Source organism: Sturnira hondurensis, unplaced genomic scaffold (genome assembly GCF_014824575.4).
Source record: "Sturnira hondurensis isolate 20B ecotype Veracruz unplaced genomic scaffold, ASM1482457v3 Scaffold0022910, whole genome shotgun sequence".
In the NCBI taxonomy this organism is placed as follows: domain Eukaryota; kingdom Metazoa; phylum Chordata; class Mammalia; order Chiroptera; family Phyllostomidae; genus Sturnira; species Sturnira hondurensis.
Window position 1 is genome coordinate 16,210,834 of NW_028095541.1, and position 14,401 is coordinate 16,225,234.

Consider the following 14,401-nt stretch of genomic DNA (forward strand, 5'->3'; position numbering starts at 1 on the left):
TGGAGCACTAAATTCATTTACATTTAAGGTTATTATTGCTAGGTACTTATTTATTGCCATTTTACTTCCTTTGTAGCTGTGTACCTCTCTCTCTCAATCTTTTTTTCCCTTATGTTAAAGCAGACCCTTTAGCATCTCTTGCAGGGTTGGTTTGGAGGAGGTGTATTTTTTTAGGCTTCTTTTGTCTGAGAAACTTCTTACTTGGCCTTCCATTTTAATTGAGAGTCTTGCTGGGTAAAGTAGCCTTGGTTGCATGCCTTTGTTTTTCATTACTTGGAATATTCCTTGCCAGTTCCTTCTGGCTTGGAGCGATTCCCATTGAGAAGTCAGGTGCTAGCCTTATCAGGGCTCTCTTGTATGTTACTTCCTGTTTCTCCCTTGATGCCTTTAAGATTCTCTCTTTTACTTGGAATTTTGCCATTTTAATTATGATGTGTCTTGAAGTAGGCCTCTTTGGGTTCCTCTAAATTGGGATACTCTGTGTTTCCTGGATTTGTGTGACTTTTCCCCTCATCAAATTAGGGAAGTTTTCCATCACTGCTTTTTAAAATAGGTTCTCTATTCCTTGCTCTTCTTTTCCTCCTTTTGGTATCCCTATTATATAGATATTATAGATATCTATAATAATTATTATTATTATAGATACAATATTTCATGTTGTCCTGCTGTTCCCTTAACACATTTTTCCCTTCTCTTGCTCTTTCTTGGTGTTTTTTTCTACCTTGTCCTCCAGCTCACTAATTTGATCCTCTGCTTCATCTAGCCTGTTTTTAACCTCTCTATTGTGTTCTTCAGTTCAGAAATTATATTCTTCATTTCTGCTTGGGCCTTGTTGATAGTTTCTATTTTCTTTTTCACACTGATATAATTTTTGGTGAGTTCCTTGTAGCTTCCCTGTAGTTTTTGGTAATTCTCCGTGAGCTCATTGAGCTTCCTTATAACCATTGCTTTGAACTCAATATCTGATAGATGACTTGCCTCTATTTCATTTAGCATTCTTTCTGAGGCTTCCTCCTTTCCTTTCATTTGGGGTTTATTCCTTTGTCTTCCTGTTGTTTGTGAGACTCTCTTGTTAGCCTCTGCTTTTTAAATTGATCTGTTCTGACTTCCCAAGTTTGTGGTGTGAAATTTTATGGTAAAAGACCTTGAGGTTCATTGGTGAAGTGTCCTTGATTCCCTGAACTTGCTTCTCTTGGTCTATTGTTTATGTTGGCTCTCTGATGCATTTGGGTTTTTATTGTTGTTGGGTTTTTCTTTGATGGGTCCTTCCTTCCAGCTGGTTAACTGAGGGTAACTCAACCCACCATGTCTTGTATGGTGTTGTGCAGTTGCAGACAGGTTGTGTCGAAGCTGGTTCTTCTGTCTGTATGAGGTTTTGAGGCTTCTCTCTCACTATTATTCAGTTGCTTATTCTCAGTAATTTCCCCACCGTTTAGTTGTAGTTCCATATTAGTCCTGGGTGAAGGTTAGTGTGGCTTCCACTTACTCTTCCACCATCTTCCTTTATTATCTGTTGGTGGTTCCTTTGTTGGTGGTTTCTCTCTTCCAGCAAGTATACTGGTGTTGAGAGCTTCCACCTAAGGGAAACTTTAAAAAAATGCTAGTGAAGAGCTCTAGCCCAGAGTTAGGAAACATGTGCCCTGTTGCTGGTTCCACAGTTTATTATCAGCTGTGTAATCTTGGGAATGGTCACACTATTTTTCTAGTATCCAATTTCCTTCTTTGTAATTGTAACTTGTTTTCCTACTTCATAGGAATCACAGGATTATTGAGAATAAAGGAAAGGAGATAAGATACAAAAATATTTTGAAAATTGTGTTGTTATTACAGAATCTCCACCAGATTTCACCTGGTATCCTTGCAAAATATTCTAGAAGTACTGCTCACTACCATTCTCAGTCTTGAGAGATTTCCACTTATTCTCTACCACTCACCTCTGCAGTTCTGGATAATGCTTCAGGCATTGTCATTTTCTTTGGTTTGTTCCCATTAAAGTTTACGAATCCTAGTCCCTTAAGACCCTGTTGAAGTCAGTCATGTTAATTATTTCAAGACAGTAGTAACTGAAAATGTTACTGGTTTATTTCCATTTTAACTGGAATTTTCATGAGCAAACCCAAGGAATGACAAGTAATAACAAGCCCAGGCCATGTACAGTGCTATTAGTTTAGGAGGCCTGAAAATACCTTAGAGTACAGATTGCCTGCAAGTTGTACTTGTCCTTAAGTGCATGAAGAAAGACATAACTACCCAGGAGAAAAATACAGAGATTCATGCAGAATAACAAGGCCCTTTGCTCTGATTATATAAAAAAAAAATAGTAGAGTCCTTGCAGAAAGTAATAAATAGGGTTTTTACCTAATTATATGTTCTGGAATTGACCCTCACCTACTTACAGACATGACAAAGGCTTATAGAATCACAATCAACTTTGGAATTAAAGGTCACCAGTAGTACTTTCATGTGTAAGGAGATGGGATTTTTCAAGTAAGCAAGGAGCATGAGATAAAGTTTTAGCTGACTAAACTTAGTAGATGCCTTTAGAGAGCAGGGTTATGGTTATAACTCTGAGATGAAGTTGTGAAAACTTCAAAAGAATCATTTTAGAAAAATTGTCTAAAATGAAGACTCAGTCTAAAATGCTATAATTTGAAATGATTATCTGTATTAAACAGTTTCCTTATGTCAAAAAATAGCAAAACAAATCTTATATACATGTTATTGATCAATGTCTTCACCAATTTTAAATCATTGCTATTGGAGCAAGTAATAAATTTCCTGTCTTTTGAAAGGTTTACTAACATATAAAAATTTCTTTATACTTTGGCTTAAATATAGTTTTATTTAAAAATTTTAATCAACCATGAACAATTGACCATATAACTGAAGATACCTTATGGAGATAGTGGCTCATATTGAGAAGGCAAATGAAGCTTATTGGTATGAGAGTGAAAATAGGAAATTAAGTACATCCATTTATCTCCTTTCTTTCTGAAGACCAAAAATAAAAAGCATTAACCATATGGGCATGGAAAATGGGAGGAAACAGTAATGAATGGGAAGTTTTAACAAATATTAAGGAAGAGAAAGGAAAGGAGAAGTGGTGACAGATTGAGAATTATGATTCAATTGCCCGCTAAGGGACCTGCCAATAAGCAGCCAGACGATTCAACCCTGCAGAACCCATGACAGTGATGTTCTTGGAAACACGAGGTACCAGGGAGGGGGTGGTGCAGGAGAAGGGACAAGACCAAAGCAGGGGGGGTGGTTGAAAGAGTAGAGGACTTTTCTGATGTCTTACAAGTTGGCTATCCTATTCTTTATCTACAACACTCCTCCCCACCACCACAACCAAATATACCCTGCCCACAGAAAATCTGAGGTATTCTCTCTGGATGAACTCAGGACTCAAAGTACCAGGTGGAGTGAAGGAATGCTAGGGAGAGAATGACTCAAAATAGGATAAAGTAAAAGACATGTCAAACGATAGAATTGTCAGGCTCCTTGACTAGACCTGCTTCTAGAATATTGGCAGCCAGTTAAATTGGGTGATTCCTTTCTGAGGAATCAGAAAGACCTTAGAAACACAGTCTACAAACAATGTTATTTGTCATTTGTTTGATCAGTCCCCTGATCACCTGACAGTGAAGCTCGCCAGTGAGCACAGTTAGTTATCTCTCCATAAATAACCAGTCAAGCCCTTTTCAGTGCCCCTGTCTCAAATAGGATCCACAACCAAGGTATCAGACACTGAGCAAGCCTCCTGCCTGGAAGAGAGAGACCAAGACAAACACTAAGAAGAAAGATCACATTGGAAAATGACAAACTACAAAAAATAGAGGAAAACTTGCAATACATTTGCTCTTAGTATGAGACAAAAAGAGAAAATGCTGTAGTCATACAATAAAGACAGGATGGTATAAAAGAGAAATAATTAGCAAATGTGAAGTAATTCTTGGAAAATAAAGTAGCTAACATTTAAAAAATTTATAGTCAAGGTGAAAGATAAAGTTAAAGAAACCTTCCAGAAAGCAGAGCAAAGAGACAAGGGGTAAAAATAACAATTAAAAAAATAGAAAATGAGCTAAAGTCAGCAAAGAAATAGCCCAGGTTGAGAACTTTGCAGCAACACATCCAGAGCCATGACAGATGGGTGAGGACAGAGGGGCTTGAGAGTGATCCTGTGAGCTAGCTTCTCGACTGAAAAATAAGTTGGGAAAGAAGAGTGGGGAGAGAAGCAGAGCAGAGAAAGGCAAGCACACCTAATCTGCTGAGAGATAGGCAAGAATGCTCCCAACTCCCTCTTGGAAAAACAAACCCCAAAATGTGTTTTGTGTGCTTTTCTGTATCTTTATTTTATTTTACAATAAAATAAAAAAGTATATTCAATCAGAAAAAGAGTCCACATACGAAATTTTATTACAATGTTTTCCTTGAAGAAAGGCAAGAAGAGGACAAGAAGTTAAGGGGGCATAAGATGTGGGGTTGTTTGTGCCTCAGGAATCCAATACTTCTCCTCCTTAAAATATAAATTATACTAGAGGGAGAATGAGCACAGAAGGATTTGAGCATCAGATCTGCCACCCACTCACCGGGACTGGCTATGATGACTTGGGCATGTTATGTCACCTTTCTAGAACTCAGTGAAAACCCCTGTAAAATTATTTCTAAGATTCCATTAAAATCTCAAGTTCATAAATCTAAGGAATGTTGGGAAGTATATTATTTTGTCTCCTTTTCTATTCTATGTGGTTCAAAGTGCAATTTAATCAAGACTTACTGTCATTCTTTTGAAACATATCTTCAAGGACTAGATACAGGTGGGTCTCCATCCCACAGTTCTTTGTCTAATGCTCCAGGTATTTGAAAACATGAGGCTCTTTCACCATCCATGTGCCTTGCTCACTTTGCTAGTCAAGTAACAGGCATGTAGGAATTGGGAGGTGGACTTCTGGCCAAGATGGAGGCATAGGTAGACATACTGTGCCTCCTCGCACAACAGCAAATTTAAAAACAAAACATAACCAGAACTGACAGAAATCAAACTGTGTGGAAGTCTGACAACCAAGGAGCTAAGGAAGAAACATTCATCCAGACCAATAGGAGGGGTGGAGACGGGCAGCAGGGCAGAGAGGCTCGGGCAGTGACTGGTGGACCCAGGGAGGCAGTGGCTAGTGGAGTGGGTAGTTTCACATGCTCATGCAGATAAACCAGGAGAAACAACAGGGGAGCAAGATAGACCACGCAACCCAGGGTTCCAGTGTGGGAAAATAAATCCTCAAAACCTCTGACTGCAAATACTTGTTTGGGTTGAATCGGCAGTGGGAGAAACTCCCATCCTCACAGGACAGTTTATTGGAGAGACCCACAGTGTCCTAGAATGTACACAAGCCCACCCACCTGGGAATCAGCACCAGAAGGGCCCAATTTGATTGTGGATAGAGGAGGAAGTGACTGAAAACCATGAGAGAGCAGAGCAAGCACCATTGTTTCCTCTCAGACCCCTCCCCAACATACAGAATCAAAACACAGCAATGTGATTTGCCCTGCCCTGGTGATCACCTAAGGCTCTGCCCCTCATTATGTAACAGGCATGCCTAGACTGAAAAAAAAAATGGCCCAAATGAAAGAATAGATCAAAGCCCCAGAAAAAAAACCAACTAAGTGATGAAATGATACACAGTTCAGATACACAGTTCAAAACACTGGTAATCAGGATGCTCACAGAATTGGTTGAATATGGTTGCAAATTAGAGAAAGAAATGAAGGCTATGCTAATTGAAATAAAGGAAAATGTACAGGGAACCGACAATGAAAGAAAGGAAACCAGGATTCAAATCAACAGTGTGGACCAGAAGGAAGAGAGAAGCATTTAACTAGAACAGAATGAAGAAACAAGAATTCAAAAAAATGAAGAGAGGCTTTGGAATCTCCAGGACAGCTTTAAATGTTTCAACATCTGAATTATAGGGGTACCAGAAGTGGAAGAGGAAGAACAACAAGTGGGAAACTTATTTGAACAAATAATAAAGGAGAACTTCCCCAAGCTAGCAAAGGAAATAGACTTTCAGGAAGTCCAGGAAGCCCAGAGAGTCCCAAAGAAATTGGACCCAAGGAGGAACACACCAAGGCACATCATAATTACATTAGCCAAGATTAAAATGAAGGAGAGAATTCTAGAAGCAGCAAGAGATAAGGGTACTGTCATCTACAAAGGAGTTCCCATCAGACTGTCAGCTAATTTTTCAAAAGAGACCTTACAGGCAAGAAAGGGCTGGAAAGAAGTATTCCAAGTCATGAAAGGCAAGGACTTACATCCAAGATTACTCTATCCAGCAAAGCTTTCATTTAGAATGGAAGGGCAGATAAAGTGCTTCCAAGATAAGGTCAAATTCAAGGTGTTCATCATCACCAAGCCCTTATCATATGAAATGTAAAAGGGACTTACCTAAGAAAAAGAAGATAAAAAATATAAACAGTAAAATGTCAACAAACTCACAGCTATTAACAACCAAACCTAAAAAAAATTTACAAACTTAGCAAACAATTAGAACAGGAACAGAATCAGAGATGTGGAGATCACATACAAGGTTATCAGTGGGGGAGTGGGAGAGGGAGAAAGGAGGAAAAGGTACAGAGAATAAGTAGCATAAATGATAGGTATAAAATAGACAGGGGGAGGTTAAGAACAGGATAGCAAATGTAGAAGCCAAAGAACTTATATGTATGACCTATAGACATGAACTAAAGTGGGGGAATGTGGGTGGAAGGGGGTTTGCAGGGTGGAGGGGAATAAAGGGAGGGGGGAATGGGACAACTGTAATAGCATAATCAATAAACTATATTTAAAAAAACAAGTGTGTAAAAACTCAAACAGAGTGCGTTGAAATTCCCTACCATATTGCAACAGGGCCACCAGAGAGAAAATGATAGCTAGAACATGATGGTACCCCAGTGGCCTCATAAGAGAACTTTAAAACTTTGGTTAAAAAGGATGTACTATTACTCATTAAACTACAGGAAAAACACAATACCTATTTATAGCTATCTCATCTTTTAGGTTGCATTTTTCTATGTATGTGTTAAAATGCATATTGTGCATTAGTATTAAACTGATATGTGTAAAATAACACATGTACATTATGTGTATTAGTATAAAACTAATTTGTGTAAAATAACGTGTATATTATATATGTATATATATACATGGTATATTTATTTCTGGTAATATTTGGAGTCTATTAATTCTACAGCTAGTCCATTGAGTCTCCATAATGTTGTGCTTCAAAAGCAAACTTACAGATGTACAGGAAAGGGGTAGGCATGACCTGAATTCAACATGAAATACTTCACTTAAGGAATTTCATTTTAATTTGGGTTAATTTATCAGAATAACTTCAAATCAGTATCATAAAAGACGCCCACACATTTCCCGTGTTTCCTGTTCAAAGAAATAATTATGCCTTGCATCAGAAGAGGAGGGGAGCAATAAACCTGGGAACATTTTAGGAGGCTTTCTTTCCTTGAAGGAGGTCAGGCTAAAGGTTAAAGGAGGGCAGGTTGCAGCCTCAGCTCTTCAGAATAAAGACATGACTTGAGAGTTTGCAGAATCTTGAGGACATCTCTGAATATTAAGGTTGGCTCTCAGACTTCGGATGTTTCCATTCTTCATCTGAAATCGTGGTGATGATGATCATTGCTATTTGGTCAGCAGAATGTGTCATCCTGCTCTCATCAGTTGCGAAGTAAGCAGTCATGTTTAAGGAAAATGTTCGAAAAATGAGCAGTGGAATAGAAACTCGGTGGGAGTATTGTGATAATGGAATTCTGTTCTACATTTACTAGGAGCCCACACATTTTTTCTGAAGGTTAAGAAAGAGGGGATGTTATTTTCAAAGAGTAGCTTGTGTGCATCTAATGATGGCAGACAAGGTCTCAATGGTAGTAACTGCTCCCGAAGCACTCTTTTCAAATTAGAGGGCTGCTGAGTGAACAAGTTGAGTTGCTCCTCCTGGTCTATTTGGTCTCTTCCAAATTACCTGGTGTCTGAATTAATTTAAAAGGAAACATCTTTGGGAGCAGCCATTAATATAGAAAATAACTAACTTTAAATTGTGACTCCAGAGAGCTGGGCTATGAAATCGTTTATAGATGTTCATTAATTTTTTATTTTATATAACACTGGCAAGGGCTTTAACACATAAAAATAGAGCAGATTTTCATTTCCAACTGTTTTACTTTTGGAGAAGCTGGGTAACCTTAGTAAGTATCCATCAGTCCTAACACTTGCTTTATTTTACTTATTTTCCTCTTTTTTTCTAACACTAGGCCATTAGAGTGTGACAGAAAAAGCACTGAATAAAACCATTGAAGACTTCTTTTATCTAACTCTGCCACTTATTAGCTGTGTTACCTTTGGCAGGTCACCTAACCTCTATGAAGCTTAATTTCTTCATCTATAACCAAAGATAATGACACCTGCCTTCCCTTCCTCTCTAAGCAGGGGATTCAAAGTGCTTTATAAAATTTGAATCTATATAAATTTATAATATTCTAAAATCTAGGGTTGGAAGACAACACTTCATTTAAGAAGAGAAGTTTGACAAACTTTGGATCATTTCAAAGTATGCTTTTCTTCTTACAATTAAATAAACTTTTTTTTTTCAAGCCTTGGGTCATGAATCATTCTATAGAACCAAGAAGGGCCTAATTCTAGAGGCAGTGTTTTTTTGAGGTTACTCATCATTTCATTTAGATATAAAATACACATGAGAAAGATCTCTATCAGCAGGAAAGCTCACAGACTAAAAGTCATAATCATCCTTCTATTTTAGCTATTATTCTGCTGACAAAGAAGTGGTATCTTGTGGGGTTAGCTCTCTGCTTGCAAATGACTTTGCACCCGGACTCCTTTTGTACAAATTAAACCCACACACAGAGTCTTGATTTAAACTAAGTAAAGCACATTTCATCTTGAAATATGGAGAGTTTCCTCTGACCTGGTCAGTGGGATAGAACATCCTCTGCATTGGAATTGTCCTGCTCCCAACTTGCCCACCGGCAGCCATTGACACTGCAGGATCCAGCATGTCTTTGGCCACCAGAGCCTTTGGGCTCCTTCTTTCCTCCTTTCCTCCACAGGCATCTTCAGTCTTCTAAATCTGTATCAATAATATTTTCCTCTAATCTCTAGATGATCTGGAAGAGTGCTGAGCATATATGAGATACTCATAGAATTCACACTGATTGAGTGTTAGGAATATTATCTCATATGTAAAATATGATGTGAGTGTGAGTCAAGAGGTAGAATTTTGGCATAGATGTATGTGTCATCTGCCTAGAAACAGTTGTGCCTTTGGGCAAAAATTATCATATTTTAATATGCCTAAATTGTCACTAACAATTGAACAGTTGAGGTTCATTTGAGAATAGACCATTTATAATCTTGTAGAGGAAGAATATGCCCAGGTAAGCTGCTACTTGGTAAATTCCCACAGCTTTGTGACAGGAGGGTCAGTCTGGAGTGATGAAGAAGGATCTTCATTTCTAGTCCCTGTGTTGCCACAAGCTGTTTGGATGACTGTGGATGAAGTGCTTTATTTCCTCAAGACTCTACTCAGTTGTATATCTAAAAATGAATGAATTGGATTGGTTGATCTCGTTAGTTCTGACACTGAGCAGGGAGTCTCTGCATTCATTCTGGACCTGCAGGTAATTGGTCAAAAGTGAGACTGCAGGTGGAAGTGGTCCCTATATCACATGTGAGTTTCTAGAATCTGTGGTTAGCCCTGATAAGTGTCCTAGAAAATGGGGGCAATGGGTCAAATAGGGAATGGGGCATGGGACTCTAAGAATCACATAGAATCATCTCTGTTTCTAGAAAACTCATCACAGAAATCCACTGTGACATTTCCAAAAGTGAAGGAAAGCAAGAGAAGCAAAAATCCCTTAGTCCAGGATCTGTGATACAGTATGGAGGCATGTTGCCCAGTGGTTGTGTGGGGAGTTTGCCCTGGCAAGGCTCTGAGCTAAATAATCATTGGTGTCTCATAGGTAGCTAGGAGTAGTTGACCTTCATGCTTCTTCCGACCTATAGCATCTTCCATGGAAGTCATTTCTAGCCTGGTAAATGATCTGCATTCCCCTTTGTGAGTTCCTTTTGACTCGTACAAGGACCTTTAGAAGCTCTGGTTGGGGCTTTTCTTCAGAAGCAAGGAAGTGCTTTGTTTTTTACCTCTTATTTTCAAAAGAACTTTCTGTATTTCCAACTTCATTTCAGGGAAGAAAGTAAAAGCTGGGAGAAGCTGCTGTGGGGGTAGCAGGTTGAAATCTTAGTTTCAGATACTTACTTTTTATAAAATGTGCCCTGCCTGTTTGCCAGCCAGGCATTTCTTTGAGTCTGGATCTCACTTCCAGTTGCAAAAGAGCGTGGGAAGCCAGACAAGAGGAGTGAGGGTGCAATAAAATCAGCTGGCAAAGAAAGTTTTAGGGGACAACTTCTTTGTTAAAAATAGCCTCTGCCTTTGGGGTCAGTGGCTTCCATGGAGATTCTTAATTGGAATTACATATTTTCCATGTAGGAGAAAGGGCACTGACAGGTCATTGCCTCAGCTTCTTTACTTCTACGCGGAGTAGCTCTGTGAACCCCTGATGCAGGACAGGCATGCTTTCTACAGTGTACTTGGATGAGTTAAACCAGAACTCTGAAGTTAACTGTTAAGGAGAAAGAAATAACATAGCTATACCCACAACCCATGAACCATAAGTTTTCTACATTTACATAATGGACAAAGAGGAAATGCCTGTCCGTAGGAGGGAAGGAAAATATTTAAAATTGTGAACATTCTTTCAAACTATAAAGTGGTATAAAAAGTAATATATACTGAATCCCTGCTTCATGACAAGCATTGTACTAGGTGTTTTGTGTAGTGGGAAGAGTAGTCATAGTAGTAATACTAATAAACCAAAAAAATAGTGCATGTATTGTTTAGCATGTAATATGAGCCAAGTTCAATTTCTTGGGCATTATACATGTTATCTTAAGCTTCACAAACTTGTATTAATAACTCCATTTGTTAAAGAAAAAAATGGAGGTTCAGAGAGGCTAGCTATTTACCAAATAGGATTTGATCCTTGGTATAAATAAGTACAAAGCCAAGCCCCTGATCAGACTATCTATTTAACAGTTAGTAGCATCTTCTTCCCATAGACAAAGAAACTGAAATTTGGGGTTTCATAATTTCTCCAAGGCTAGCAGTTTAGGAATTGTTGAATGTAGACTTTGTCAAGCCAACTCTTTCAAAACACATGCTTTTGCTCTTCCACCTCACATAAAACCTTCATGATGCCATATACTGAGCAATGAGATGCCGTACAGTGAAGTACTAAGCCTTTAAATCTGTGTTTTTAAATCTGGGGTATATACACAGTCAAAGTGAGTGCTTCTTTCTTTTGGTCAATAAATTTGCCCAAATTGCCTTCTATATTTGTCACATCCTTTTTCATTTTCAACTTTAAAAAATCCTGATTTTGTATTTGGAGGCTCTTTGATTAACATCTGATTCTAGGATTGTCCCAGAGTGTTGAACATGCAGTACCAGTGGGAATGTTGCTGCATTTCCTTCTACAGGTAAAATGAGAATTTTTCCAAACCACACTTTCTTTCTTGATCAGAAGTTGGTCCCATAGGAAAAAATTGTTGACTGAGACTGGTGTGAAATCTAAGACTTGATAGAAGCAAACAGACTTGTAACATGAGCCACAGCTTCTCATCATTTATTACCTCTGACAACAGTGATAAGGAAGAATCTTTGCATGAGGAAGCAGTGTACTGGTTTGAAGTATATTCAGCAAGCAATGAACTTGCTAACTGGCCTTCCTTGATCTGAGGAAAGTAATTGTTTTTTATTTGGACATATACATATATTTGTTTTCCAAATACATGATGCCATTTGATAGAATTTCATGATGTCCCCTCTGTGAGGCTGGGAACTATTTTAGGAATGGGCAGTGGGCTGTCTTAGAACTTTAGATTTGGATAGACCTGCCTTTGAATCCCAGTTCTACTATTTATAAATAGCATGACATTGGGGATATTAATCTTTCTCATCTTAGTTTCCTAATCTGTAAAATAGATTGCTTTAAGGATTAAATCAGATATACAGTGTGCAGAGTAATGCTCAATAAATGATAGCTATGATTATAATGATAAAGATAAAATTCTTCAATAATTTGTTTTTCCTCTCTAAGACCAATTTTTCTCCTATTCTTAATTCCTGTGTACCTAAATAACAAGAATGTAGAAACTGTTAAATCATCAACATCAGCTGACAAAATGATATCACAATTTTATAGTGGATAGAGAAAAATCAAAGACATATGTTTTTCAAATTGAGCCTTTTCAATTCCAACACTCTTAATACTGACAAATGTATGTGAAAACTGGAGTGTGACAAAGAGTTATGTGGTAATTTTCTCATGAAATATAATGTGAATTCTCTCACAAGAAATGAAATTTTTGTTTAACAGAAAGTCATAAAAACTCATCAACCATCAATCAACAGTGATTTTAGAATGCTCCAAGGTGATGCCAGCAAGACAATTCAATTAGGGAAAGAATAGTATTTTCAACAAATGGTGTTGGATTGACTGGATATTCACATGCAAAAAAATTAACTTGAACTTTTTTTACACTGTAAGTAGAAATTGATTTAACAATGGATCATAGATCTAAATATAACAGCAAAAGCTATAAAACTCTGAGATAGAACTATAGGAGTAAAACTTTGTGACTATGAATTAAATCTTCTTTGATAAAGCACCAAAGCACAAGTGACCAAAAATGACAAATTGGAGTTCAACAAAATTAAAACTTTTGTGCTACAAATGATTTCATTAAGAAAATGAAAAGATAACCCACAGAATAGGAGTAATTATTTGAAAATCAAATATTTGATAAAGGACTCATGTCCAGAATACATTAAGAACCCATACAATTCAATAACAAAAAGATAAATTATTCAGTTGAAAAATGAGCAATGGAAAGTCAATTCAAACCACAATGAGATATCACTTCACACACACTAAGTGTCTATAAAAAAGAATAGACAATAAGCATTAGAGAGGATATAGAGTAAGTAGAACACCCATGCATTCTGATGAGAATGTAAAATGGTGCGGGCACTTTGGAAAACAATTTGGCAGTTCCTCAAAATGCTAGAAGCAATATGTATATACATATATGTATATACAATATGTATATACATATTGCTTCTATGCCACCCTGAAATTCTGCTCTTGGGTATGTACCCAAGAGAAATGAAAAGATACAACCATAGAAAAACCTGTACACAGATACTACTAATACCATTATTCATAAGAACAAAAGAGTGGAAACAATCTGGATATCCATCAAAGGATAAATAGGTAAATAGAATTTCACATATTCATATAATGGAATATTATTTGGCAATAAAAAGGAATAAAGTATTGATGCACACTACAAGATGGATGAATTTTGAAAGCACAACACTGAGTGAAAGGAGTCAGTCATGAAGAATCTCATGTTGCATAACTCCATTTACATGAAATGTCCAGAATAGGCGAATCTAAAGTGATGGAAAGTAGATCAGTGGTTGTCTGTGGCTAGGAGGTTGTTTGGTAGTGAAGAGTAACTGTTAATGGCTACAGAGTTTCTTTTGAAGAGGACAAAAATTGATGGTGGCGATGGATGCACAACTCTACGAATATACTAAAAATCAATCATTTTAAAAGAGTGAAATATACGATATTTACATTGTATCTCAAAAAAGTTGTGAAATAAAACAAAAACAAAGAAGGTAGTGTTTGCTTTTCAGAAATCAAATTACCTAGGCAAGTGTACATGAGCCAAAATAGACAGAAAATTAGCGATGCTTATGGAGAGCCTCTGTATTAAGCATTACCTATCAACTTCATTTACTGTTAAACAGCTCATTGGTAGTGTCTACAGATGCACTGTCCAATATTTAGCTATTTTATTCATGATGGACATAGACTGCTTGAATTTGATGTTGCAATATATGTGTGCATAATCATGTTTATATATATATTTTTATATACATACTTTGGTATTCTTTTGTGAGTTTTTTAATGAGAATATCCTTTGATAAATTTTTTAAAGGGAAACTATGGTGCCAAATTGTCCCCCAAAGTTGTGCCAATTTACATACCAGCAGTAGAGGAGAATGTTTATTTTCCCACGTTTGCCAATACTATCTAGAATTCTAATTAGTGAAATCTACATATTTTTGTTTAAAATAAAATTTCTTTGGTTATGAAGAACTCTAAGCATCATTCCATTTACTTATTGACTATCTGTATTTTTTCTTTGAACTTGTTTCTAAGTTTATTTATTTATGGA